The sequence below is a fragment of the Pimephales promelas genome, chromosome 24 (genome assembly GCF_988280905.1).
Source record: "Pimephales promelas chromosome 24, fPimPro1.hap1.1, whole genome shotgun sequence".
NCBI classification, from domain to species: Eukaryota; Metazoa; Chordata; class Actinopteri; order Cypriniformes; family Leuciscidae; genus Pimephales; species Pimephales promelas.
In genome coordinates, this window is record NC_142792.1 from 21,927,263 (window position 1) to 21,947,882 (window position 20,620).

General features: G+C 44.1%; 37 non-coding genes across 37 annotated transcripts; 19 read left to right on the plus strand and 18 right to left on the minus strand.

The window, feature by feature from the left end:
• Positions 1 to 647: 647 nt before the first annotated feature.
• trnal-cag (transfer RNA leucine (anticodon CAG)) lies at positions 648 to 730 on the minus strand. The gene has a single exon. It is a non-coding gene; the product is annotated as a tRNA-Leu (tRNA).
• A 95-nt stretch (positions 731 to 825) lies between these two features.
• Positions 826 to 899, plus strand: trnam-cau (transfer RNA methionine (anticodon CAU)). Its single transcript has one exon. It is a non-coding gene; the product is annotated as a tRNA-Met (tRNA).
• Positions 900 to 1,701: 802 nt separating this feature from the next.
• Positions 1,702 to 1,784, minus strand: trnal-cag (transfer RNA leucine (anticodon CAG)). The gene has a single exon. It is a non-coding gene; the product is annotated as a tRNA-Leu (tRNA).
• Positions 1,785 to 1,879: 95 nt separating this feature from the next.
• trnam-cau (transfer RNA methionine (anticodon CAU)) lies at positions 1,880 to 1,953 on the plus strand. The gene has a single exon. It is a non-coding gene; the product is annotated as a tRNA-Met (tRNA).
• Positions 1,954 to 2,755: 802 nt separating this feature from the next.
• trnal-cag (transfer RNA leucine (anticodon CAG)) lies at positions 2,756 to 2,838 on the minus strand. Its single transcript has one exon. It is a non-coding gene; the product is annotated as a tRNA-Leu (tRNA).
• Positions 2,839 to 2,933: 95 nt separating this feature from the next.
• trnam-cau (transfer RNA methionine (anticodon CAU)) lies at positions 2,934 to 3,007 on the plus strand. Its single transcript has one exon. It is a non-coding gene; the product is annotated as a tRNA-Met (tRNA).
• Positions 3,008 to 3,988: 981 nt separating this feature from the next.
• Positions 3,989 to 4,062, plus strand: trnam-cau (transfer RNA methionine (anticodon CAU)). The gene has a single exon. It is a non-coding gene; the product is annotated as a tRNA-Met (tRNA).
• An 803-nt stretch (positions 4,063 to 4,865) lies between these two features.
• Positions 4,866 to 4,948, minus strand: trnal-cag (transfer RNA leucine (anticodon CAG)). The gene has a single exon. It is a non-coding gene; the product is annotated as a tRNA-Leu (tRNA).
• A 95-nt stretch (positions 4,949 to 5,043) lies between these two features.
• Positions 5,044 to 5,117, plus strand: trnam-cau (transfer RNA methionine (anticodon CAU)). Its single transcript has one exon. It is a non-coding gene; the product is annotated as a tRNA-Met (tRNA).
• Positions 5,118 to 5,919: 802 nt separating this feature from the next.
• On the minus strand, positions 5,920 to 6,002 carry trnal-cag (transfer RNA leucine (anticodon CAG)). Its single transcript has one exon. It is a non-coding gene; the product is annotated as a tRNA-Leu (tRNA).
• Positions 6,003 to 6,097: 95 nt separating this feature from the next.
• Positions 6,098 to 6,171, plus strand: trnam-cau (transfer RNA methionine (anticodon CAU)). The gene has a single exon. It is a non-coding gene; the product is annotated as a tRNA-Met (tRNA).
• Positions 6,172 to 6,974: 803 nt separating this feature from the next.
• On the minus strand, positions 6,975 to 7,057 carry trnal-cag (transfer RNA leucine (anticodon CAG)). Its single transcript has one exon. It is a non-coding gene; the product is annotated as a tRNA-Leu (tRNA).
• Positions 7,058 to 7,152: 95 nt separating this feature from the next.
• On the plus strand, positions 7,153 to 7,226 carry trnam-cau (transfer RNA methionine (anticodon CAU)). The gene has a single exon. It is a non-coding gene; the product is annotated as a tRNA-Met (tRNA).
• An 803-nt stretch (positions 7,227 to 8,029) lies between these two features.
• Positions 8,030 to 8,112, minus strand: trnal-cag (transfer RNA leucine (anticodon CAG)). The gene has a single exon. It is a non-coding gene; the product is annotated as a tRNA-Leu (tRNA).
• Positions 8,113 to 8,207: 95 nt separating this feature from the next.
• trnam-cau (transfer RNA methionine (anticodon CAU)) lies at positions 8,208 to 8,281 on the plus strand. Its single transcript has one exon. It is a non-coding gene; the product is annotated as a tRNA-Met (tRNA).
• Positions 8,282 to 9,084: 803 nt separating this feature from the next.
• On the minus strand, positions 9,085 to 9,167 carry trnal-cag (transfer RNA leucine (anticodon CAG)). Its single transcript has one exon. It is a non-coding gene; the product is annotated as a tRNA-Leu (tRNA).
• Positions 9,168 to 9,262: 95 nt separating this feature from the next.
• trnam-cau (transfer RNA methionine (anticodon CAU)) lies at positions 9,263 to 9,336 on the plus strand. Its single transcript has one exon. It is a non-coding gene; the product is annotated as a tRNA-Met (tRNA).
• An 802-nt stretch (positions 9,337 to 10,138) lies between these two features.
• trnal-cag (transfer RNA leucine (anticodon CAG)) lies at positions 10,139 to 10,221 on the minus strand. Its single transcript has one exon. It is a non-coding gene; the product is annotated as a tRNA-Leu (tRNA).
• A 95-nt stretch (positions 10,222 to 10,316) lies between these two features.
• trnam-cau (transfer RNA methionine (anticodon CAU)) lies at positions 10,317 to 10,390 on the plus strand. The gene has a single exon. It is a non-coding gene; the product is annotated as a tRNA-Met (tRNA).
• An 803-nt stretch (positions 10,391 to 11,193) lies between these two features.
• trnal-cag (transfer RNA leucine (anticodon CAG)) lies at positions 11,194 to 11,276 on the minus strand. Its single transcript has one exon. It is a non-coding gene; the product is annotated as a tRNA-Leu (tRNA).
• Positions 11,277 to 11,371: 95 nt separating this feature from the next.
• Positions 11,372 to 11,445, plus strand: trnam-cau (transfer RNA methionine (anticodon CAU)). The gene has a single exon. It is a non-coding gene; the product is annotated as a tRNA-Met (tRNA).
• An 803-nt stretch (positions 11,446 to 12,248) lies between these two features.
• trnal-cag (transfer RNA leucine (anticodon CAG)) lies at positions 12,249 to 12,331 on the minus strand. Its single transcript has one exon. It is a non-coding gene; the product is annotated as a tRNA-Leu (tRNA).
• Positions 12,332 to 12,426: 95 nt separating this feature from the next.
• trnam-cau (transfer RNA methionine (anticodon CAU)) lies at positions 12,427 to 12,500 on the plus strand. The gene has a single exon. It is a non-coding gene; the product is annotated as a tRNA-Met (tRNA).
• Positions 12,501 to 13,303: 803 nt separating this feature from the next.
• Positions 13,304 to 13,386, minus strand: trnal-cag (transfer RNA leucine (anticodon CAG)). Its single transcript has one exon. It is a non-coding gene; the product is annotated as a tRNA-Leu (tRNA).
• Positions 13,387 to 13,481: 95 nt separating this feature from the next.
• On the plus strand, positions 13,482 to 13,555 carry trnam-cau (transfer RNA methionine (anticodon CAU)). Its single transcript has one exon. It is a non-coding gene; the product is annotated as a tRNA-Met (tRNA).
• An 803-nt stretch (positions 13,556 to 14,358) lies between these two features.
• On the minus strand, positions 14,359 to 14,441 carry trnal-cag (transfer RNA leucine (anticodon CAG)). Its single transcript has one exon. It is a non-coding gene; the product is annotated as a tRNA-Leu (tRNA).
• Positions 14,442 to 14,536: 95 nt separating this feature from the next.
• On the plus strand, positions 14,537 to 14,610 carry trnam-cau (transfer RNA methionine (anticodon CAU)). The gene has a single exon. It is a non-coding gene; the product is annotated as a tRNA-Met (tRNA).
• An 802-nt stretch (positions 14,611 to 15,412) lies between these two features.
• On the minus strand, positions 15,413 to 15,495 carry trnal-cag (transfer RNA leucine (anticodon CAG)). Its single transcript has one exon. It is a non-coding gene; the product is annotated as a tRNA-Leu (tRNA).
• A 95-nt stretch (positions 15,496 to 15,590) lies between these two features.
• On the plus strand, positions 15,591 to 15,664 carry trnam-cau (transfer RNA methionine (anticodon CAU)). The gene has a single exon. It is a non-coding gene; the product is annotated as a tRNA-Met (tRNA).
• Positions 15,665 to 16,467: 803 nt separating this feature from the next.
• On the minus strand, positions 16,468 to 16,550 carry trnal-cag (transfer RNA leucine (anticodon CAG)). The gene has a single exon. It is a non-coding gene; the product is annotated as a tRNA-Leu (tRNA).
• Positions 16,551 to 16,645: 95 nt separating this feature from the next.
• trnam-cau (transfer RNA methionine (anticodon CAU)) lies at positions 16,646 to 16,719 on the plus strand. Its single transcript has one exon. It is a non-coding gene; the product is annotated as a tRNA-Met (tRNA).
• An 803-nt stretch (positions 16,720 to 17,522) lies between these two features.
• On the minus strand, positions 17,523 to 17,605 carry trnal-cag (transfer RNA leucine (anticodon CAG)). The gene has a single exon. It is a non-coding gene; the product is annotated as a tRNA-Leu (tRNA).
• A 95-nt stretch (positions 17,606 to 17,700) lies between these two features.
• Positions 17,701 to 17,774, plus strand: trnam-cau (transfer RNA methionine (anticodon CAU)). The gene has a single exon. It is a non-coding gene; the product is annotated as a tRNA-Met (tRNA).
• Positions 17,775 to 18,577: 803 nt separating this feature from the next.
• trnal-cag (transfer RNA leucine (anticodon CAG)) lies at positions 18,578 to 18,660 on the minus strand. The gene has a single exon. It is a non-coding gene; the product is annotated as a tRNA-Leu (tRNA).
• A 95-nt stretch (positions 18,661 to 18,755) lies between these two features.
• trnam-cau (transfer RNA methionine (anticodon CAU)) lies at positions 18,756 to 18,829 on the plus strand. Its single transcript has one exon. It is a non-coding gene; the product is annotated as a tRNA-Met (tRNA).
• An 803-nt stretch (positions 18,830 to 19,632) lies between these two features.
• On the minus strand, positions 19,633 to 19,715 carry trnal-cag (transfer RNA leucine (anticodon CAG)). Its single transcript has one exon. It is a non-coding gene; the product is annotated as a tRNA-Leu (tRNA).
• A 95-nt stretch (positions 19,716 to 19,810) lies between these two features.
• Positions 19,811 to 19,884, plus strand: trnam-cau (transfer RNA methionine (anticodon CAU)). Its single transcript has one exon. It is a non-coding gene; the product is annotated as a tRNA-Met (tRNA).
• The last annotated feature ends 736 nt before the right edge of the window (positions 19,885 to 20,620 follow it).

The window sequence follows — 20,620 nt, forward strand, 5'->3', positions numbered from 1 at the left end:
TCATATTTATGTAATATGCGTCAGTGTTGTTGCAGTATGTTTTTTTAAGGCTAATGTAATTCTATCATTCCAATGACAAGTCTTGTCAATGCTAAAGCAATGTTTTGCATGGCATTCCTTGAATCTTAGGCCATGACTCTGCACCACATGCCCCCAAAACCCATGACCTTAAATTCCAAGAAATTTCCAAGAATCCTTGCCGTGAAGTTCTACTGCATCCGCAAAACTTCAGTCCACCACATCCCAGTTAGACTCCCAAAATCACATTGCATACTCCCCCTAAAAAGAAAAGAAAAAAAGAAAAAAAGACATGAATAGCCTTTCATAAACAAGTTCTTCTTCCGGTAAACATCAGAACGTGGAATTCCTCGAAGTTCTGTTGGATCCCATTCTATAAACATGTCCAATTTCGTGAAATGTCTTGACTTGAAATTCCAAGAAAACTGCACGAAAACGCCACCGAATCCCATACATTGCACCAAAAGTGTTCCTTTAAAGTCCATATTATGCAGGTCAGTGCAACTGCATTGTTTGGTTAACTCTAGCATGAACTGAAATGCAGTGCTTTGTCAACATTAATGCACTTCGGGGTGAACTTGCCAGAGGGTTCAAGACTCTAGCTTGAGCCCGCAGCCAAAGGTTAGGTTTTTCAGAAGTGGGATTCGAACCCACGACTCCAGGGGAGACTGCGACCTGAACGCAGCGCCTTAGACCGCTCGGCCATCCTGACGTGAGGGCAAAGGGTGAGCAGTACTTTTGGAGCTGCACCGAATGGCAGATGATCTGGAAGCTAGTGGTTCTCCGCTCACCCGAGCCATAGTACATGTCTCGTTGGCGCAGTTAGGCAGCGCGTCAGTCTCATAATCTGAAGGTCGTGAGTTCGAGCCTCACACGGGGCAGGCTGGTGCTTTTTGATACATGGGAGCATGTAAATGAAAGAGCTGCTTTCTGTATCATTCCTTTTGTGCGTTTTTCCAGTCCTTCATATGCAATATCATAGAAATCAAGTGTTCTTGTGGGACTAATGTTGAACAAATGCAGCAATAGTATTACTCTCATATTTATGTAATATGCGTCAGTGTTGTTGCAGTATGTTTTTTTAAGGCTAAGGTAATTCTATCATTCTAATGACAAGTCTTGTCAATGCTAAAGCAATGTTTTGCATGGCATTCCTTGAATCTTAGGCCATGACTCTGCACCACATGCCCCCAAAACCCATGACCTTCAATTCCAAGAAATTTCCAAGAATCCTTGCCATGAAGTTCTACTGCAACCCCAAAACTTCAGTCCACCACATCCCAGTTAGACTCCCAAAATCACATTGCATACTCCCCCTAAAAAGAAAAGAAAAAAAGAAAAAAAGACATGAGTAGCCTTTCATAAACAAGTTCTTCTTCCGGTAAACATCAGAACGTGGCATTCCTCGAAGTTCTGTTGGATCCCATTCTATAAACATGTCCAATTTCGTGAAATGTCTTGACTTGAAATTCCAAGAAAACTGCACGAAAACGCCACCGAATCCCATACATTGCACCAAAAGTGTTACTTTAAAGTCCATATTATGCAGGTCAGTGCAACTGCATTGTTTGGTTAACTCTAGCATGAACAGAAATGCAGTGCTTTGTCAACATTAATGCACTTCGGGGTGAACTTGCCAGAGGGTTCAAGACTCTAGCTTGAGCCCGCAGCCAAAGGTTAGGTTGTCAGAAGTGGGATTCGAACCCACGCCTCCAGGGGAGACTGCGACCTGAACGCAGCGCCTTAGACCGCTCGGCCATCCTGACGTGAGGGCAAAGGGTGAGCAGTACTTTTGGAGCTGCACCGAATGGCAGATGATCTGGAAGCTAGTGGTTCTCCGCTCACCCGAGCCATAGCACATGCCTCGTTGGCGCAGTTAGGCAGCGCGTCAGTCTCATAATCTGAAGGTCGTGAGTTCGAGCCTCACACGGGGCAGGCTGGTGCTTTTTGATACATGGGAGCATGTAAATGAAAGAGCTGCTTTCTGTATCATTCCTTTTGTGCGTTTTTCCAGTCCTTCATATGCAATGTCATAGAAATCAAGTGTTCTTGTGGGACTAATGTTGAACAAATGCAGCAATAGTATTACTCTCATATTTATGTAATATGCGTCAGTGTTGTTGCAGTATGTTTTTTTAAGGCTAATGTAATTCTATCATTCCAATGACAAGTCTTGTCAATGCTAAAGCAATGTTTTGCATGGCATTCCTTGAATCTTAGGCCATGACTCTGCACCACATGCCCCCAAAACCCATGACCTTCAATTCCAAGAAATTTCCAAGAATCCTTGCCATGAAGTTCTACTGCATCCGCAAAACTTCAGTCCACCACATCCCAGTTAGACTCCCAAAATCACATTGCATACTCCCCCTAAAAAGAAAAGAAAAAAAAAAAAAAGACATGAATAGCCTTTCATAAACAAGTTCTTCTTCCGGAAAACATCAGAACGTGGCATTCCTCGAAGTTCTGTTGGATCCCATTCTATAAACATGTCCAATTTCGTGAAATGTCTTGACTTGAAATTCCAAGAAAACTGCACGAAAACGCCACCGAATCCCATACATTGCGCCAAAAGTGTTACTTTAAAGTCCATATTATGCAGGTCAGTGCAACTGCATTGTTTGGTTAACTCTAGCATGAACTGAAATGCAGTGCTTTGTCAACATTAATGCACTTCGGGGTGAACTTGCCAGAGGGTTCAAGACTCTAGCTTGAGCCCGCAGCCAAAGGTTAGGTTTGTCAGAAGTGGGATTCGAACCCACGCCTCCAGGGGAGACTGCGACCTGAACGCAGCGCCTTAGACCGCTCTGCCATCCTGACGTGAGGGCAAAGGGTGAGCAGTACTTTTGGAGCTGCACCGAATGGCAGATGATCTGGAAGCTAGTGGTTCTCCGCTCACCCGAGCCATAACACATGCCTCGTTGGCGCAGTTAGGCAGCGTGTCAGTCTCATAATCTGAAGGTCGTGAGTTCGAGCCTCACACGGGGCAGGCTGGTGCTTTTTGATACATGGGAGCATGTAAATGAAAGAGCTGCTTTCTGTATCATTCCTTTTGTGCGTTTTTCCAGTCCTTCATATGCAATGTCATAGAAATCAAGTGTTCTTGTGGGACTAATGTTGAACAAATGCAGCAATAGTATTACTCTCATATTTATGTAATATGCGTCAGTGTTGTTGCAGTATGTTTTTTTAAGGCTAATGTAATTCTATCATTCTAATGACAAGTCTTGTCAATGCTAAAGCAATGTTTTGCATGGCATTCCTTGAATCTTAGGCCATGACTCTGCACCACATGCCCCCAAAACCCATGACCTTCAATTCCAAGAAATTTCCAAGAATCCTTGCCATGAAGTTCTACTGCAACCCCAAAACTTCAGTCCACCACATCCCAGTTAGACTCCCAAAATCACATTGCATACTCCCCCTAAAAAGAAAAGAAAAAAAGAAAAAAAGACATGAGTAGCCTTTCATAAACAAGTTCTTCTTCCGGTAAACATCAGAACGTGGCATTCCTCGAAGTTCTGTTGGATCCCATTCTATAAACATGTCCAATTTCGTGAAATGTCTTGACTTGAAATTCCAAGAAAACTGCACGAAAACGCCACCGAATCCCATACATTGCACCAAAAGTGTTACTTTAAAGTCCATATTATGCAGGTCAGTGCAACTGCATTGTTTGGTTAACTCTAGCATAAACAGAAATGCAGTGCTTTGTCAACATTAATGCACTTCGGGGTGAACTTGCCAGAGGGTTCAAGACTCTAGCTTGAGCCCGCAGCCAAAGGTTAGGTTGTCAGAAGTGGGATTCGAAACCCTCGCCTCCAGGGGAGACTGCGACCTGTACGCAGCGCCTTAGACCGCTCGGCCATCCTGACGTGAGGGCAAAGGGTGAGCAGTACTTTTGGAGCTGCACCGAATGGCAGATGATCTGGAAGCTAGTGGTTCTCCGCTCACCCGAGCCATAGCACATGCCTCGTTGGCGCAGTTAGGCAGCGCGTCAGTCTCATAATCTGAAGGTCGTGAGTTCGAGCCTCACACGGGGCAGGCTGGTGCTTTTTGATACATGGGAGCATGTAAATGAAAGAGCTGCTTTCTGTATCATTCCTTTTGTGCGTTTTTCCAGTCCTTCATATGCAATGTCATAGAAATCAAGTGTTCTTGTGGGACTAATGTTGAACAAATGCAGCAATAGTATTACTCTCATATTTATGTAATATGCGTCAGTGTTGTTGCAGTATGTTTTTTTAAGGCTAATGTAATTCTATCATTCCAATGACAAGTCTTGTCAATGCTAAAGCAATGTTTTGCATGGCATTCCTTGAATCTTAGGCCATGACTCTGCACCACATGCCCCCAAAACCCATGACCTTAAATTCCAAGAAATTTCCAAGAATCCTTGCCGTGAAGTTCTACTGCATCCGCAAAACTTCAGTCCACCACATCCCAGTTAGACTCCCAAAATCACATTGCATACTCCCCCTAAAAAGAAAAGAAAAAAAGAAAAAAAGACATGAATAGCCTTTCATAAACAAGTTCTTCTTCCGGTAAACATCAGAACGTGGAATTCCTCGAAGTTCTGTTGGATCCCATTCTATAAACATGTCCAATTTCGTGAAATGTCTTGACTTGAAATTCCAAGAAAACTGCACGAAAACGCCACCGAATCCCATACATTGCACCAAAAGTGTTCCTTTAAAGTCCATATAATGCAGGTCAGTGCAACTGCATTGTTTGGTTAACTCTAGCATGAACTGAAATGCAGTGCTTTGTCAACATTAATGCACTTCGGGGTGAACTTGCCAGAGGGTTCAAGACTCTAGCTTGAGCCCGCAGCCAAAGGTTAGGTTTTTCAGAAGTGGGATTCGAACCCACGACTCCAGGGGAGACTGCGACCTGAACGCAGCGCCTTAGACCGCTCGGCCATCCTGACGTGAGGGCAAAGGGTGAGCAGTACTTTTGGAGCTGCACCGAATGGCAGATGATCTGGAAGCTAGTGGTTCTCCGCTCACCCGAGCCATAGTACATGTCTCGTTGGCGCAGTTAGGCAGCGCGTCAGTCTCATAATCTGAAGGTCGTGAGTTCGAGCCTCACACGGGGCAGGCTGGTGCTTTTTGATACATGGGAGCATGTAAATGAAAGAGCTGCTTTCTGTATCATTCCTTTTGTGCGTTTTTCCAGTCCTTCATATGCAATATCATAGAAATCAAGTGTTCTTGTGGGACTAATGTTGAACAAATGCAGCAATAGTATTACTCTCATATTTATGTAATATGCGTCAGTGTTGTTGCAGTATGTTTTTTTAAGGCTAAGGTAATTCTATCATTCTAATGACAAGTCTTGTCAATGCTAAAGCAATGTTTTGCATGGCATTCCTTGAATCTTAGGCCATGACTCTGCACCACATGCCCCCAAAACCCATGACCTTCAATTCCAAGAAATTTCCAAGAATCCTTGCCATGAAGTTCTACTGCAACCCCAAAACTTCAGTCCACCACATCCCAGTTAGACTCCCAAAATCACATTGCATACTCCCCCTAAAAAGAAAAGAAAAAAAGAAAAAAAGACATGAGTAGCCTTTCATAAACAAGTTCTTCTTCCGGTAAACATCAGAACGTGGCATTCCTCGAAGTTCTGTTGGATCCCATTCTATAAACATGTCCAATTTCGTGAAATGTCTTGACTTGAAATTCCAAGAAAACTGCACGAAAACGCCACCGAATCCCATACATTGCACCAAAAGTGTTACTTTAAAGTCCATATTATGCAGGTCAGTGCAACTGCATTGTTTGGTTAACTCTAGCATGAACAGAAATGCAGTGCTTTGTCAACATTAATGCACTTCGGGGTGAACTTGCCAGAGGGTTCAAGACTCTAGCTTGAGCCCGCAGCCAAAGGTTAGGTTGTCAGAAGTGGGATTCGAACCCACGCCTCCAGGGGAGACTGCGACCTGAACGCAGCGCCTTAGACCGCTCGGCCATCCTGACGTGAGGGCAAAGGGTGAGCAGTACTTTTGGAGCTGCACCGAATGGCAGATGATCTGGAAGCTAGTGGTTCTCCGCTCACCCGAGCCATAGCACATGCCTCGTTGGCGCAGTTAGGCAGCGCGTCAGTCTCATAATCTGAAGGTCGTGAGTTCGAGCCTCACACGGGGCAGGCTGGTGCTTTTTGATACATGGGAGCATGTAAATGAAAGAGCTGCTTTCTGTATCATTCCTTTTGTGCGTTTTTCCAGTCCTTCATATGCAATGTCATAGAAATCAAGTGTTCTTGTGGGACTAATGTTGAACAAATGCAGCAATAGTATTACTCTCATATTTATGTAATATGCGTCAGTGTTGTTGCAGTATGTTTTTTTAAGGCTAATGTAATTCTATCATTCCAATGACAAGTCTTGTCAATGCTAAAGCAATGTTTTGCATGGCATTCCTTGAATCTTAGGCCATGACTCTGCACCACATGCCCCCAAAACCCATGACCTTCAATTCCAAGAAATTTCCAAGAATCCTTGCCGTGAAGTTCTACTGCATCCGCAAAACTTCAGTCCACCACATCCCAGTTAGACTCCCAAAATCACATTGCATACTCCCCCTAAAAAGAAAAGAAAAAAAGAAAAAAAGACATGAATAGCCTTTCATAAACAAGTTCTTCTTCCGGTAAACATCAGAACGTGGAATTCCTCGAAGTTCTGTTGGATCCCATTCTATAAACATGTCCAATTTCGTGAAATGTCTTGACTTGAAATTCCAAGAAAACTGCACGAAAACGCCACCGAATCCCATACATTGCACCAAAAGTGTTCCTTTAAAGTCCATATTATGCAGGTCAGTGCAACTGCATTGTTTGGTTAACTCTAGCATGAACTGAAATGCAGTGCTTTGTCAACATTAATGCACTTCGGGGTGAACTTGCCAGAGGGTTCAAGACTCTAGCTTGAGCCCGCAGCCAAAGGTTAGGTTTTTCAGAAGTGGGATTCGAACCCACGACTCCAGGGGAGACTGCGACCTGAACGCAGCGCCTTAGACCGCTCGGCCATCCTGACGTGAGGGCAAAGGGTGAGCAGTACTTTTGGAGCTGCACCGAATGGCAGATGATCTGGAAGCTAGTGGTTCTCCGCTCACCCGAGCCATAGTACATGTCTCGTTGGCGCAGTTAGGCAGCGTGTCAGTCTCATAATCTGAAGGTCGTGAGTTCGAGCCTCACACGGGGCAGGCTGGTGCTTTTTGATACATGGGAGCATGTAAATGAAAGAGCTGCTTTCTGTATCATTCCTTTTGTGCGTTTTTCCAGTCCTTCATATGCAATGTCATAGAAATCAAGTGTTCTTGTGGGACTAATGTTGAACAAATGCAGCAATAGTATTACTCTCATATTTATGTAATATGCGTCAGTGTTGTTGCAGTATGTTTTTTTAAGGCTAATGTAATTCTATCATTCCAATGACAAGTCTTGTCAATGCTAAAGCAATGTTTTGCATGGCATTCCTTGAATCTTAGGCCATGACTCTGCACCACATGCCCCCAAAACCCATGACCTTCAATTCCAAGAAATTTCCAAGAATCCTTGCCATGAAGTTCTACTGCATCCCCAAAACTTCAGTCCACCACATCCCAGTTAGACTCCCCAAATCACATTGCATACTCCCCCTAAAAAGAAAAGAAAAAAAGAAAAAAAGACATGAATAGCCTTTCATAAACAAGTTCTTCTTCCGGTAAACATCAGAACGTGGCATTCCTCGAAGTTCTGTTGGATCCCGTTCTATAAACATGTCCAATTTCGTGAAATGTCTTGTCTTGAAATTCCAAGAAAACTGCACGAAAACGCCACCGAATCCCATACATTGCACCAAAAGTGTTACTTTAAAGTCCATATTATGCAGGTCAGTGCAACTGCATTGTTTGGTTAACTCTAGCATGAACTGAAATGCAGTGCTTTGTCAACATTAATGCACTTCGGGGTGAACTTGCCAGAGGGTTCAAGACTCTAGCTTGAGCCCGCAGCCAAAGGTTAGGTTTGTCAGAAGTGGGATTCGAACCCACGCCTCCAGGGGAGACTGCGACCTGAACGCAGCGCCTTAGACCGCTCGGCCATCCTGACGTGAGGGCAAAGGGTGAGCAGTACTTTTGGAGCTGCACCGAATGGCAGATGATCTGGAAGCTAGTGGTTCTCCGCTCACCCGAGCCATAGCACATGCCTCGTTGGCGCAGTTAGGCAGCGCGTCAGTCTCATAATCTGAAGGTCGTGAGTTCGAGCCTCACACGGGGCAGGCTGGTGCTTTTTGATACATGGGAGCATGTAAATGAAAGAGCTGCTTTCTGTATCATTCCTTTTGTGCGTTTTTCCAGTCCTTCATATGCAATGTCATAGAAATCAAGTGTTCTTGTGGGACTAATGTTGAACAAATGCAGCAATAGTATTACTCTCATATTTATGTAATATGCGTCAGTGTTGTTGCAGTATGTTTTTTTAAGGCTAATGTAATTCTATCATTCCAATGACAAGTCTTGTCAATGCTAAAGCAATGTTTTGCATGGCATTCCTTGAATCTTAGGCCATGACTCTGCACCACATGCCCCCAAAACCCATGACCTTAAATTCCAAGAAATTTCCAAGAATCCTTGCCGTGAAGTTCTACTGCATCCGCAAAACTTCAGTCCACCACATCCCAGTTAGACTCCCAAAATCACATTGCATACTCCCCCTAAAAAGAAAAGAAAAAAAGAAAAAAAGACATGAATAGCCTTTCATAAACAAGTTCTTCTTCCGGTAAACATCAGAACGTGGAATTCCTCGAAGTTCTGTTGGATCCCATTCTATAAACATGTCCAATTTCGTGAAATGTCTTGACTTGAAATTCCAAGAAAACTGCACGAAAACGCCACCGAATCCCATACATTGCACCAAAAGTGTTCCTTTAAAGTCCATATTATGCAGGTCAGTGCAACTGCATTGTTTGGTTAACTCTAGCATGAACTGAAATGCAGTGCTTTGTCAACATTAATGCACTTCGGGGTGAACTTGCCAGAGGGTTCAAGACTCTAGCTTGAGCCCGCAGCCAAAGGTTAGGTTTTTCAGAAGTGGGATTCGAACCCACGACTCCAGGGGAGACTGCGACCTGAACGCAGCGCCTTAGACCGCTCGGCCATCCTGACGTGAGGGCAAAGGGTGAGCAGTACTTTTGGAGCTGCACCGAATGGCAGATGATCTGGAAGCTAGTGGTTCTCCGCTCACCCGAGCCATAGTACATGTCTCGTTGGCGCAGTTAGGCAGCGCGTCAGTCTCATAATCTGAAGGTCGTGAGTTCGAGCCTCACACGGGGCAGGCTGGTGCTTTTTGATACATGGGAGCATGTAAATGAAAGAGCTGCTTTCTGTATCATTCCTTTTGTGCGTTTTTCCAGTCCTTCATATGCAATATCATAGAAATCAAGTGTTCTTGTGGGACTAATGTTGAACAAATGCAGCAATAGTATTACTCTCATATTTATGTAATATGCGTCAGTGTTGTTGCAGTATGTTTTTTTAAGGCTAAGGTAATTCTATCATTCTAATGACAAGTCTTGTCAATGCTAAAGCAATGTTTTGCATGGCATTCCTTGAATCTTAGGCCATGACTCTGCACCACATGCCCCCAAAACCCATGACCTTCAATTCCAAGAAATTTCCAAGAATCCTTGCCATGAAGTTCTACTGCAACCCCAAAACTTCAGTCCACCACATCCCAGTTAGACTCCCAAAATCACATTGCATACTCCCCCTAAAAAGAAAAGAAAAAAAGAAAAAAAGACATGAGTAGCCTTTCATAAACAAGTTCTTCTTCCGGTAAACATCAGAACGTGGCATTCCTCGAAGTTCTGTTGGATCCCATTCTATAAACATGTCCAATTTCGTGAAATGTCTTGACTTGAAATTCCAAGAAAACTGCACGAAAACGCCACCGAATCCCATACATTGCACCAAAAGTGTTACTTTAAAGTCCATATTATGCAGGTCAGTGCAACTGCATTGTTTGGTTAACTCTAGCATGAACAGAAATGCAGTGCTTTGTCAACATTAATGCACTTCGGGGTGAACTTGCCAGAGGGTTCAAGACTCTAGCTTGAGCCCGCAGCCAAAGGTTAGGTTGTCAGAAGTGGGATTCGAACCCACGCCTCCAGGGGAGACTGCGACCTGAACGCAGCGCCTTAGACCGCTCGGCCATCCTGACGTGAGGGCAAAGGGTGAGCAGTACTTTTGGAGCTGCACCGAATGGCAGATGATCTGGAAGCTAGTGGTTCTCCGCTCACCCGAGCCATAGCACATGCCTCGTTGGCGCAGTTAGGCAGCGCGTCAGTCTCATAATCTGAAGGTCGTGAGTTCGAGCCTCACACGGGGCAGGCTGGTGCTTTTTGATACATGGGAGCATGTAAATGAAAGAGCTGCTTTCTGTATCATTCCTTTTGTGCGTTTTTCCAGTCCTTCATATGCAATGTCATAGAAATCAAGTGTTCTTGTGGGACTAATGTTGAACAAATGCAGCAATAGTATTACTCTCATATTTATGTAATATGCGTCAGTGTTGTTGCAGTATGTTTTTTTAAGGCTAATGTAATTCTATCATTCCAATGACAAGTCTTGTCAATGCTAAAGCAATGTTTTGCATGGCATTCCTTGAATCTTAGGCCATGACTCTGCACCACATGCCCCCAAAACCCATGACCTTCAATTCCAAGAAATTTCCAAGAATCCTTGCCGTGAAGTTCTACTGCATCCGCAAAACTTCAGTCCACCACATCCCAGTTAGACTCCCAAAATCACATTGCATACTCCCCCTAAAAAGAAAAGAAAAAAAGAAAAAAAGACATGAATAGCCTTTCATAAACAAGTTCTTCTTCCGGTAAACATCAGAACGTGGAATTCCTCGAAGTTCTGTTGGATCCCATTCTATAAACATGTCCAATTTCGTGAAATGTCTTGACTTGAAATTCCAAGAAAACTGCACGAAAACGCCACCGAATCCCATACATTGCACCAAAAGTGTTCCTTTAAAGTCCATATTATGCAGGTCAGTGCAACTGCATTGTTTGGTTAACTCTAGCATGAACTGAAATGCAGTGCTTTGTCAACATTAATGCACTTCGGGGTGAACTTGCCAGAGGGTTCAAGACTCTAGCTTGAGCCCGCAGCCAAAGGTTAGGTTTTTCAGAAGTGGGATTCGAACCCACGACTCCAGGGGAGACTGCGACCTGAACGCAGCGCCTTAGACCGCTCGGCCATCCTGACGTGAGGGCAAAGGGTGAGCAGTACTTTTGGAGCTGCACCGAATGGCAGATGATCTGGAAGCTAGTGGTTCTCCGCTCACCCGAGCCATAGTACATGTCTCGTTGGCGCAGTTAGGCAGCGTGTCAGTCTCATAATCTGAAGGTCGTGAGTTCGAGCCTCACACGGGGCAGGCTGGTGCTTTTTGATACATGGGAGCATGTAAATGAAAGAGCTGCTTTCTGTATCATTCCTTTTGTGCGTTTTTCCAGTCCTTCATATGCAATGTCATAGAAATCAAGTGTTCTTGTGGGACTAATGTTGAACAAATGCAGCAATAGTATTACTCTCATATTTATGTAATATGCGTCAGTGTTGTTGCAGTATGTTTTTTTAAGGCTAATGTAATTCTATCATTCCAATGACAAGTCTTGTCAATGCTAAAGCAATGTTTTGCATGGCATTCCTTGAATCTTAGGCCATGACTCTGCACCACATGCCCCCAAAACCCATGACCTTCAATTCCAAGAAATTTCCAAGAATCCTTGCCATGAAGTTCTACTGCATCCCCAAAACTTCAGTCCACCACATCCCAGTTAGACTCCCCAAATCACATTGCATACTCCCCCTAAAAAGAAAAGAAAAAAAGAAAAAAAGACATGAATAGCCTTTCATAAACAAGTTCTTCTTCCGGTAAACATCAGAACGTGGCATTCCTCGAAGTTCTGTTGGATCCCGTTCTATAAACATGTCCAATTTCGTGAAATGTCTTGTCTTGAAATTCCAAGAAAACTGCACGAAAACGCCACCGAATCCCATACATTGCACCAAAAGTGTTACTTTAAAGTCCATATTATGCAGGTCAGTGCAACTGCATTGTTTGGTTAACTCTAGCATGAACTGAAATGCAGTGCTTTGTCAACATTAATGCACTTCGGGGTGAACTTGCCAGAGGGTTCAAGACTCTAGCTTGAGCCCGCAGCCAAAGGTTAGGTTTGTCAGAAGTGGGATTCGAACCCACGCCTCCAGGGGAGACTGCGACCTGAACGCAGTGCCTTAGACCGCTCGGCCATCCTGACGTGAGGGCAAAGGGTGAGCAGTACTTTTGGAGCTGCACCGAATGGCAGATGATCTGGAAGCTAGTGGTTCTCCGCTCACCCGAGCCATAGCACATGCCTCGTTGGCGCAGTTAGGCAGCGCGTCAGTCTCATAATCTGAAGGTCGTGAGTTCGAGCCTCACACGGGGCAGGCTGGTGCTTTTTGATACATGGGAGCATGTAAATGAAAGAGCTGCTTTCTGTATCATTCCTTTTGTGCGTTTTTCCAGTCCTTCATATGCAATGTCATAGAAATCAAGTGTTCTTGTGGGACTAATGTTGAACAAATGCAGCAATAGTATTACTCTCATATTTATGTAATATGCGTCAGTGTTGTTGCAGTATGTTTTTTTAAGGCTAATGTAATTCTATCATTCCAATGACAAGTCTTGTCAATGCTAAAGCAATGTTTTGCATGGCATTCCTTGAATCTTAGGCCATGACTCTGCACCACATGCCCCCAAAACCCATGACCTTCAATTCCAAGAAATTTCCAAGAATCCTTGCCATGAAGTTCTACTGCATCCCCAAAACTTCAGTCCACCACATCCCAGTTAGACTCCCCAAATCACATTGCATACTCCCCCTAAAAAGAAAAGAAAAAAAGAAAAAAAGACATGAATAGCCTTTCATAAACAAGTTCTTCTTCCGGTAAACATCAGAACGTGGCATTCCTCGAAGTTCTGTTGGATCCCGTTCTATAAACATGTCCAATTTCGTGAAATGTCTTGTCTTGAAATTCCAAGAAAACTGCACGAAAACGCCACCGAATCCCATACATTGCACCAAAAGTGTTACTTTAAAGTCCATATTATGCAGGTCAGTGCAACTGCATTGTTTGGTTAACTCTAGCATGAACTGAAATGCAGTGCTTTGTCAACATTAATGCACTTCGGGGTGAACTTGCCAGAGGGTTCAAGACTCTAGCTTGAGCCCGCAGCCAAAGGTTAGGTTTGTCAGAAGTGGGATTCGAACCCACGCCTCCAGGGGAGACTGCGACCTGAACGCAGCGCCTTAGACCGCTCGGCCATCCTGACGTGAGGGCAAAGGGTGAGCAGTACTTTTGGAGCTGCACCGAATGGCAGATGATCTGGAAGCTAGTGGTTCTCCGCTCACCCGAGCCATAGCACATGCCTCGTTGGCGCAGTTAGGCAGCGCGTCAGTCTCATAATCTGAAGGTCGTGAGTTCGAGCCTCACACGGGGCAGGCTGGTGCTTTTTGATACATGGGAGCATGTAAATGAAAGAGCTGCTTTCTGTATCATTCCTTTTGTGCGTTTTTCCAGTCCTTCATATGCAATGTCATAGAAATCAAGTGTTCTTGTGGGACTAATGTTGAACAAATGCAGCAATAGTATTACTCTCATATTTATGTAATATGCGTCAGTGTTGTTGCAGTATGTTTTTTTAAGGCTAATGTAATTCTATCATTCCAATGACAAGTCTTGTCAATGCTAAAGCAATGTTTTGCATGGCATTCCTTGAATCTTAGGCCATGACTCTGCACCACATGCCCCCAAAACCCATGACCTTAAATTCCAAGAAATTTCCAAGAATCCTTGCCGTGAAGTTCTACTGCATCCGCAAAACTTCAGTCCACCACATCCCAGTTAGACTCCCAAAATCACATTGCATACTCCCCCTAAAAAGAAAAGAAAAAAAGAAAAAAAGACATGAATAGCCTTTCATAAACAAGTTCTTCTTCCGGTAAACATCAGAACGTGGAATTCCTCGAAGTTCTGTTGGATCCCATTCTATAAACATGTCCAATTTCGTGAAATGTCTTGACTTGAAATTCCAAGAAAACTGCACGAAAACGCCACCGAATCCCATACATTGCACCAAAAGTGTTCCTTTAAAGTCCATATTATGCAGGTCAGTGCAACTGCATTGTTTGGTTAACTCTAGCATGAACTGAAATGCAGTGCTTTGTCAACATTAATGCACTTCGGGGTGAACTTGCCAGAGGGTTCAAGACTCTAGCTTGAGCCCGCAGCCAAAGGTTAGGTTTTTCAGAAGTGGGATTCGAACCCACGACTCCAGGGGAGACTGCGACCTGAACGCAGCGCCTTAGACCGCTCGGCCATCCTGACGTGAGGGCAAAGGGTGAGCAGTACTTTTGGAGCTGCACCGAATGGCAGATGATCTGGAAGCTAGTGGTTCTCCGCTCACCCGAGCCATAGTACATGTCTCGTTGGCGCAGTTAGGCAGCGCGTCAGTCTCATAATCTGAAGGTCGTGAGTTCGAGCCTCACACGGGGCAGGCTGGTGCTTTTTGATACATGGGAGCATGTAAATGAAAGAGCTGCTTTCTGTATCATTCCTTTTGTGCGTTTTTCCAGTCCTTCATATGCAATATCATAGAAATCAAGTGTTCTTGTGGGACTAATGTTGAACAAATGCAGCAATAGTATTACTCTCATATTTATGTAATATGCGTCAGTGTTGTTGCAGTATGTTTTTTTAAGGCTAAGGTAATTCTATCATTCTAATGACAAGTCTTGTCAATGCTAAAGCAATGTTTTGCATGGCATTCCTTGAATCTTAGGCCATGACTCTGCACCACATGCCCCCAAAACCCATGACCTTCAATTCCAAGAAATTTCCAAGAATCCTTGCCATGAAGTTCTACTGCAACCCCAAAACTTCAGTCCACCACATCCCAGTTAGACTCCCAAAATCACATTGCATACTCCCCCTAAAAAGAAAAGAAAAAAAGAAAAAAAGACATGAGTAGCCTTTCATAAACAAGTTCTTCTTCCGGTAAACATCAGAACGTGGCATTCCTCGAAGTTCTGTTGGATCCCATTCTATAAACATGTCCAATTTCGTGAAATGTCTTGACTTGAAATTCCAAGAAAACTGCACGAAAACGCCACCGAATCCCATACATTGCACCAAAAGTGTTACTTTAAAGTCCATATTATGCAGGTCAGTGCAACTGCATTGTTTGGTTAACTCTAGCATGAACAGAAATGCAGTGCTTTGTCAACATTAATGCACTTCGGGGTGAACTTGCCAGAGGGTTCAAGACTCTAGCTTGAGCCCGCAGCCAAAGGTTAGGTTGTCAGAAGTGGGATTCGAACCCACGCCTCCAGGGGAGACTGCGACCTGAACGCAGCGCCTTAGACCGCTCGGCCATCCTGACGTGAGGGCAAAGGGTGAGCAGTACTTTTGGAGCTGCACCGAATGGCAGATGATCTGGAAGCTAGTGGTTCTCCGCTCACCCGAGCCATAGCACATGCCTCGTTGGCGCAGTTAGGCAGCGCGTCAGTCTCATAATCTGAAGGTCGTGAGTTCGAGCCTCACACGGGGCAGGCTGGTGCTTTTTGATACATGGGAGCATGTAAATGAAAGAGCTGCTTTCTGTATCATTCCTTTTGTGCGTTTTTCCAGTCCTTCATATGCAATGTCATAGAAATCAAGTGTTCTTGTGGGACTAATGTTGAACAAATGCAGCAATAGTATTACTCTCATATTTATGTAATATGCGTCAGTGTTGTTGCAGTATGTTTTTTTAAGGCTAATGTAATTCTATCATTCCAATGACAAGTCTTGTCAATGCTAAAGCAATGTTTTGCATGGCATTCCTTGAATCTTAGGCCATGACTCTGCACCACATGCCCCCAAAACCCATGACCTTCAATTCCAAGAAATTTCCAAGAATCCTTGCCGTGAAGTTCTACTGCATCCGCAAAACTTCAGTCCACCACATCCCAGTTAGACTCCCAAAATCACATTGCATACTCCCCCTAAAAAGAAAAGAAAAAAAGAAAAAAAGACATGAATAGCCTTTCATAAACAAGTTCTTCTTCCGGTAAACATCAGAACGTGGAATTCCTCGAAGTTCTGTTGGATCCCATTCTATAAACATGTCCAATTTCGTGAAATGTCTTGACTTGAAATTCCAAGAAAACTGCACGAAAACGCCACCGAATCCCATACATTGCACCAAAAGTGTTCCTTTAAAGTCCATATTATGCAGGTCAGTGCAACTGCATTGTTTGGTTAACTCTAGCATGAACTGAAATGCAGTGCTTTGTCAACATTAATGCACTTCGGGGTGAACTTGCCAGAGGGTTCAAGACTCTAGCTTGAGCCCGCAGCCAAAGGTTAGGTTTTTCAGAAGTGGGATTCGAACCCACGACTCCAGGGGAGACTGCGACCTGAACGCAGCGCCTTAGACCGCTCGGCCATCCTGACGTGAGGGCAAAGGGTGAGCAGTACTTTTGGAGCTGCACCGAATGGCAGATGATCTGGAAGCTAGTGGTTCTCCGCTCACCCGAGCCATAGTACATGTCTCGTTGGCGCAGTTAGGCAGCGTGTCAGTCTCATAATCTGAAGGTCGTGAGTTCGAGCCTCACACGGGGCAGGCTGGTGCTTTTTGATACATGGGAGCATGTAAATGAAAGAGCTGCTTTCTGTATCATTCCTTTTGTGCGTTTTTCCAGTCCTTCATATGCAATGTCATAGAAATCAAGTGTTCTTGTGGGACTAATGTTGAACAAATGCAGCAATAGTATTACTCTCATATTTATGTAATATGCGTCAGTGTTGTTGCAGTATGTTTTTTTAAGGCTAATGTAATTCTATCATTCCAATGACAAGTCTTGTCAATGCTAAAGCAATGTTTTGCATGGCATTCCTTGAATCTTAGGCCATGACTCTGCACCACATGCCCCCAAAACCCATGACCTTCAATTCCAAGAAATTTCCAAGAATCCTTGCCATGAAGTTCTACTGCATCCCCAAAACTTCAGTCCACCACATCCCAGTTAGACTCCCCAAATCACATTGCATACTCCCCCTAAAAAGAAAAGAAAAAAAGAAAAAAAGACATGAATAGCCTTTCATAAACAAGTTCTTCTTCCGGTAAACATCAGAACGTGGCATTCCTCGAAGTTCTGTTGGATCCCGTTCTATAAACATGTCCAATTTCGTGAAATGTCTTGTCTTGAAATTCCAAGAAAACTGCACGAAAACGCCACCGAATCCCATACATTGCACCAAAAGTGTTACTTTAAAGTCCATATTATGCAGGTCAGTGCAACTGCATTGTTTGGTTAACTCTAGCATGAACTGAAATGCAGTGCTTTGTCAACATTAATGCACTTCGGGGTGAACTTGCCAGAGGGTTCAAGACTCTAGCTTGAGCCCGCAGCCAAAGGTTAGGTTTGTCAGAAGTGGGATTCGAACCCACGCCTCCAGGGGAGACTGCGACCTGAACGCAGTGCCTTAGACCGCTCGGCCATCCTGACGTGAGGGCAAAGGGTGAGCAGTACTTTTGGAGCTGCACCGAATGGCAGATGATCTGGAAGCTAGTGGTTCTCCGCTCACCCGAGCCATAGCACATGCCTCGTTGGCGCAGTTAGGCAGCGCGTCAGTCTCATAATCTGAAGGTCGTGAGTTCGAGCCTCACACGGGGCAGGCTGGTGCTTTTTGATACATGGGAGCATGTAAATGAAAGAGCTGCTTTCTGTATCATTCCTTTTGTGCGTTTTTCCAGTCCTTCATATGCAATGTCATAGAAATCAAGTGTTCTTGTGGGACTAATGTTGAACAAATGCAGCAATAGTATTACTCTCATATTTATGTAATATGCGTCAGTGTTGTTGCAGTATGTTTTTTTAAGGCTAATGTAATTCTATCATTCCAATGACAAGTCTTGTCAATGCTAAAGCAATGTTTTGCATGGCATTCCTTGAATCTTAGGCCATGACTCTGCACCACATGCCCCCAAAACCCATGACCTTCAATTCCAAGAAATTTCCAAGAATCCTTGCCATGAAGTTCTACTGCATCCCCAAAACTTCAGTCCACCACATCCCAGTTAGACTCCCCAAATCACATTGCATACTCCCCCTAAAAAGAAAAGAAAAAAAGAAAAAAAGACATGAATAGCCTTTCATAAACAAGTTCTTCTTCCGGTAAACATCAGAACGTGGCATTCCTCGAAGTTCTGTTGGATCCCGTTCTATAAACATGTCCAATTTCGTGAAATGTCTTGTCTTGAAATTCCAAGAAAACTGCACGAAAACGCCACCGAATCCCATACATTGCACCAAAAGTGTTACTTTAAAGTCCATATTATGCAGGTCAGTGCAACTGCATTGTTTGGTTAACTCTAGCATGAACTGAAATGCAGTGCTTTGTCAACATTAATGCACTTCGGGGTGAACTTGCCAGAGGGTTCAAGACTCTAGCTTGAGCCCGCAGCCAAAGGTTAGGTTTGTCAGAAGTGGGATTCGAACCCACGCCTCCAGGGGAGACTGCGACCTGAACGCAGTGCCTTAGACCGCTCGGCCATCCTGACGTGAGGGCAAAGGGTGAGCAGTACTTTTGGAGCTGCACCGAATGGCAGATGATCTGGAAGCTAGTGGTTCTCCGCTCACCCGAGCCATAGCACATGCCTCGTTGGCGCAGTTAGGCAGCGCGTCAGTCTCATAATCTGAAGGTCGTGAGTTCGAGCCTCACACGGGGCAGGCTGGTGCTTTTTGATACATGGGAGCATGTAAATGAAAGAGCTGCTTTCTGTATCATTCCTTTTGTGCGTTTTTCCAGTCCTTCATATGCAATGTCATAGAAATCAAGTGTTCTTGTGGGACTAATGTTGAACAAATGCAGCAATAGTATTACTCTCATATTTATGTAATATGCGTCAGTGTTGTTGCAGTATGTTTTTTTAAGGCTAATGTAATTCTATCATTCCAATGACAAGTCTTGTCAATGCTAAAGCAATGTTTTGCATGGCATTCCTTGAATCTTAGGCCATGACTCTGCACCACATGCCCCCAAAACCCATGACCTTCAATTCCAAGAAATTTCCAAGAATCCTTGCCATGAAGTTCTACTGCATCCCCAAAACTTCAGTCCACCACATCCCAGTTAGACTCCCCAAATCACATTGCATACTCCCCCTAAAAAGAAAAGAAAAAAAGAAAAAAAGACATGAATAGCCTTTCATAAACAAGTTCTTCTTCCGGTAAACATCAGAACGTGGCATTCCTCGAAGTTCTGTTGGATCCCGTTCTATAAACATGTCCAATTTCGTGAAATGTCTTGTCTTGAAATTCCAAGAAAACTGCACGAAAACGCCACCGAATCCCATACATTGCACCAAAAGTGTTACTTTAAAGTCCATATTATGCAGGTCAGTGCAACTGCATTGTTTGGTTAACTCTAGCATGAACTGAAATGCAGTGCTTTGTCAACATTAATGCACTTCGGGGTGAACTTGCCAGAGGGTTCAAGACTCTAGCTTGAGCCCGCAGCCAAAGGTTAGGTTTGTCAGAAGTGGGATTCGAACCCACGCCTCCAGGGGAGACTGCGACCTGAACGCAGCGCCTTAGACCGCTCGGCCATCCTGACGTGAGGGCAAAGGGTGAGCAGTACTTTTGGAGCTGCACCGAATGGCAGATGATCTGGAAGCTAGTGGTTCTCCGCTCACCCGAGCCATAGCACATGCCTCGTTGGCGCAGTTAGGCAGCGCGTCAGTCTCATAATCTGAAGGTCGTGAGTTCGAGCCTCACACGGGGCAGGCTGGTGCTTTTTGATACATGGGAGCATGTAAATGAAAGAGCTGCTTTCTGTATCATTCCTTTTGTGCGTTTTTCCAGTCCTTCATATGCAATGTCATAGAAATCAAGTGTTCTTGTGGGACTAATGTTGAACAAATGCAGCAATAGTATTACTCTCATATTTATGTAATATGCGTCAGTGTTGTTGCAGTATGTTTTTTTAAGGCTAATGTAATTCTATCATTCCAATGACAAGTCTTGTCAATGCTAAAGCAATGTTTTGCATGGCATTCCTTGAATCTTAGGCCATGACTCTGCACCACATGCCCCCAAAACCCATGACCTTAAATTCCAAGAAATTTCCAAGAATCCTTGCCGTGAAGTTCTACTGCATCCGCAAAACTTCAGTCCACCACATCCCAGTTAGACTCCCAAAATCACATTGCATACTCCCCCTAAAAAGAAAAGAAAAAAAGAAAAAAAGACATGAATAGCCTTTCATAAACAAGTTCTTCTTCCGGTAAACATCAGAACGTGGAATTCCTCGAAGTTCTGTTGGATCCCATTCTATAAACATGTCCAATTTCGTGAAATGTCTTGACTTGAAATTCCAAGAAAACTGCACGAAAACGCCACCGAATCCCATACATTGCACCAAAAGTGTTCCTTTAAAGTCCATATTATGCAGGTCAGTGCAACTGCATTGTTTGGTTAACTCTAGCATGAACTGAAATGCAGTGCTTTGTCAACATTAAT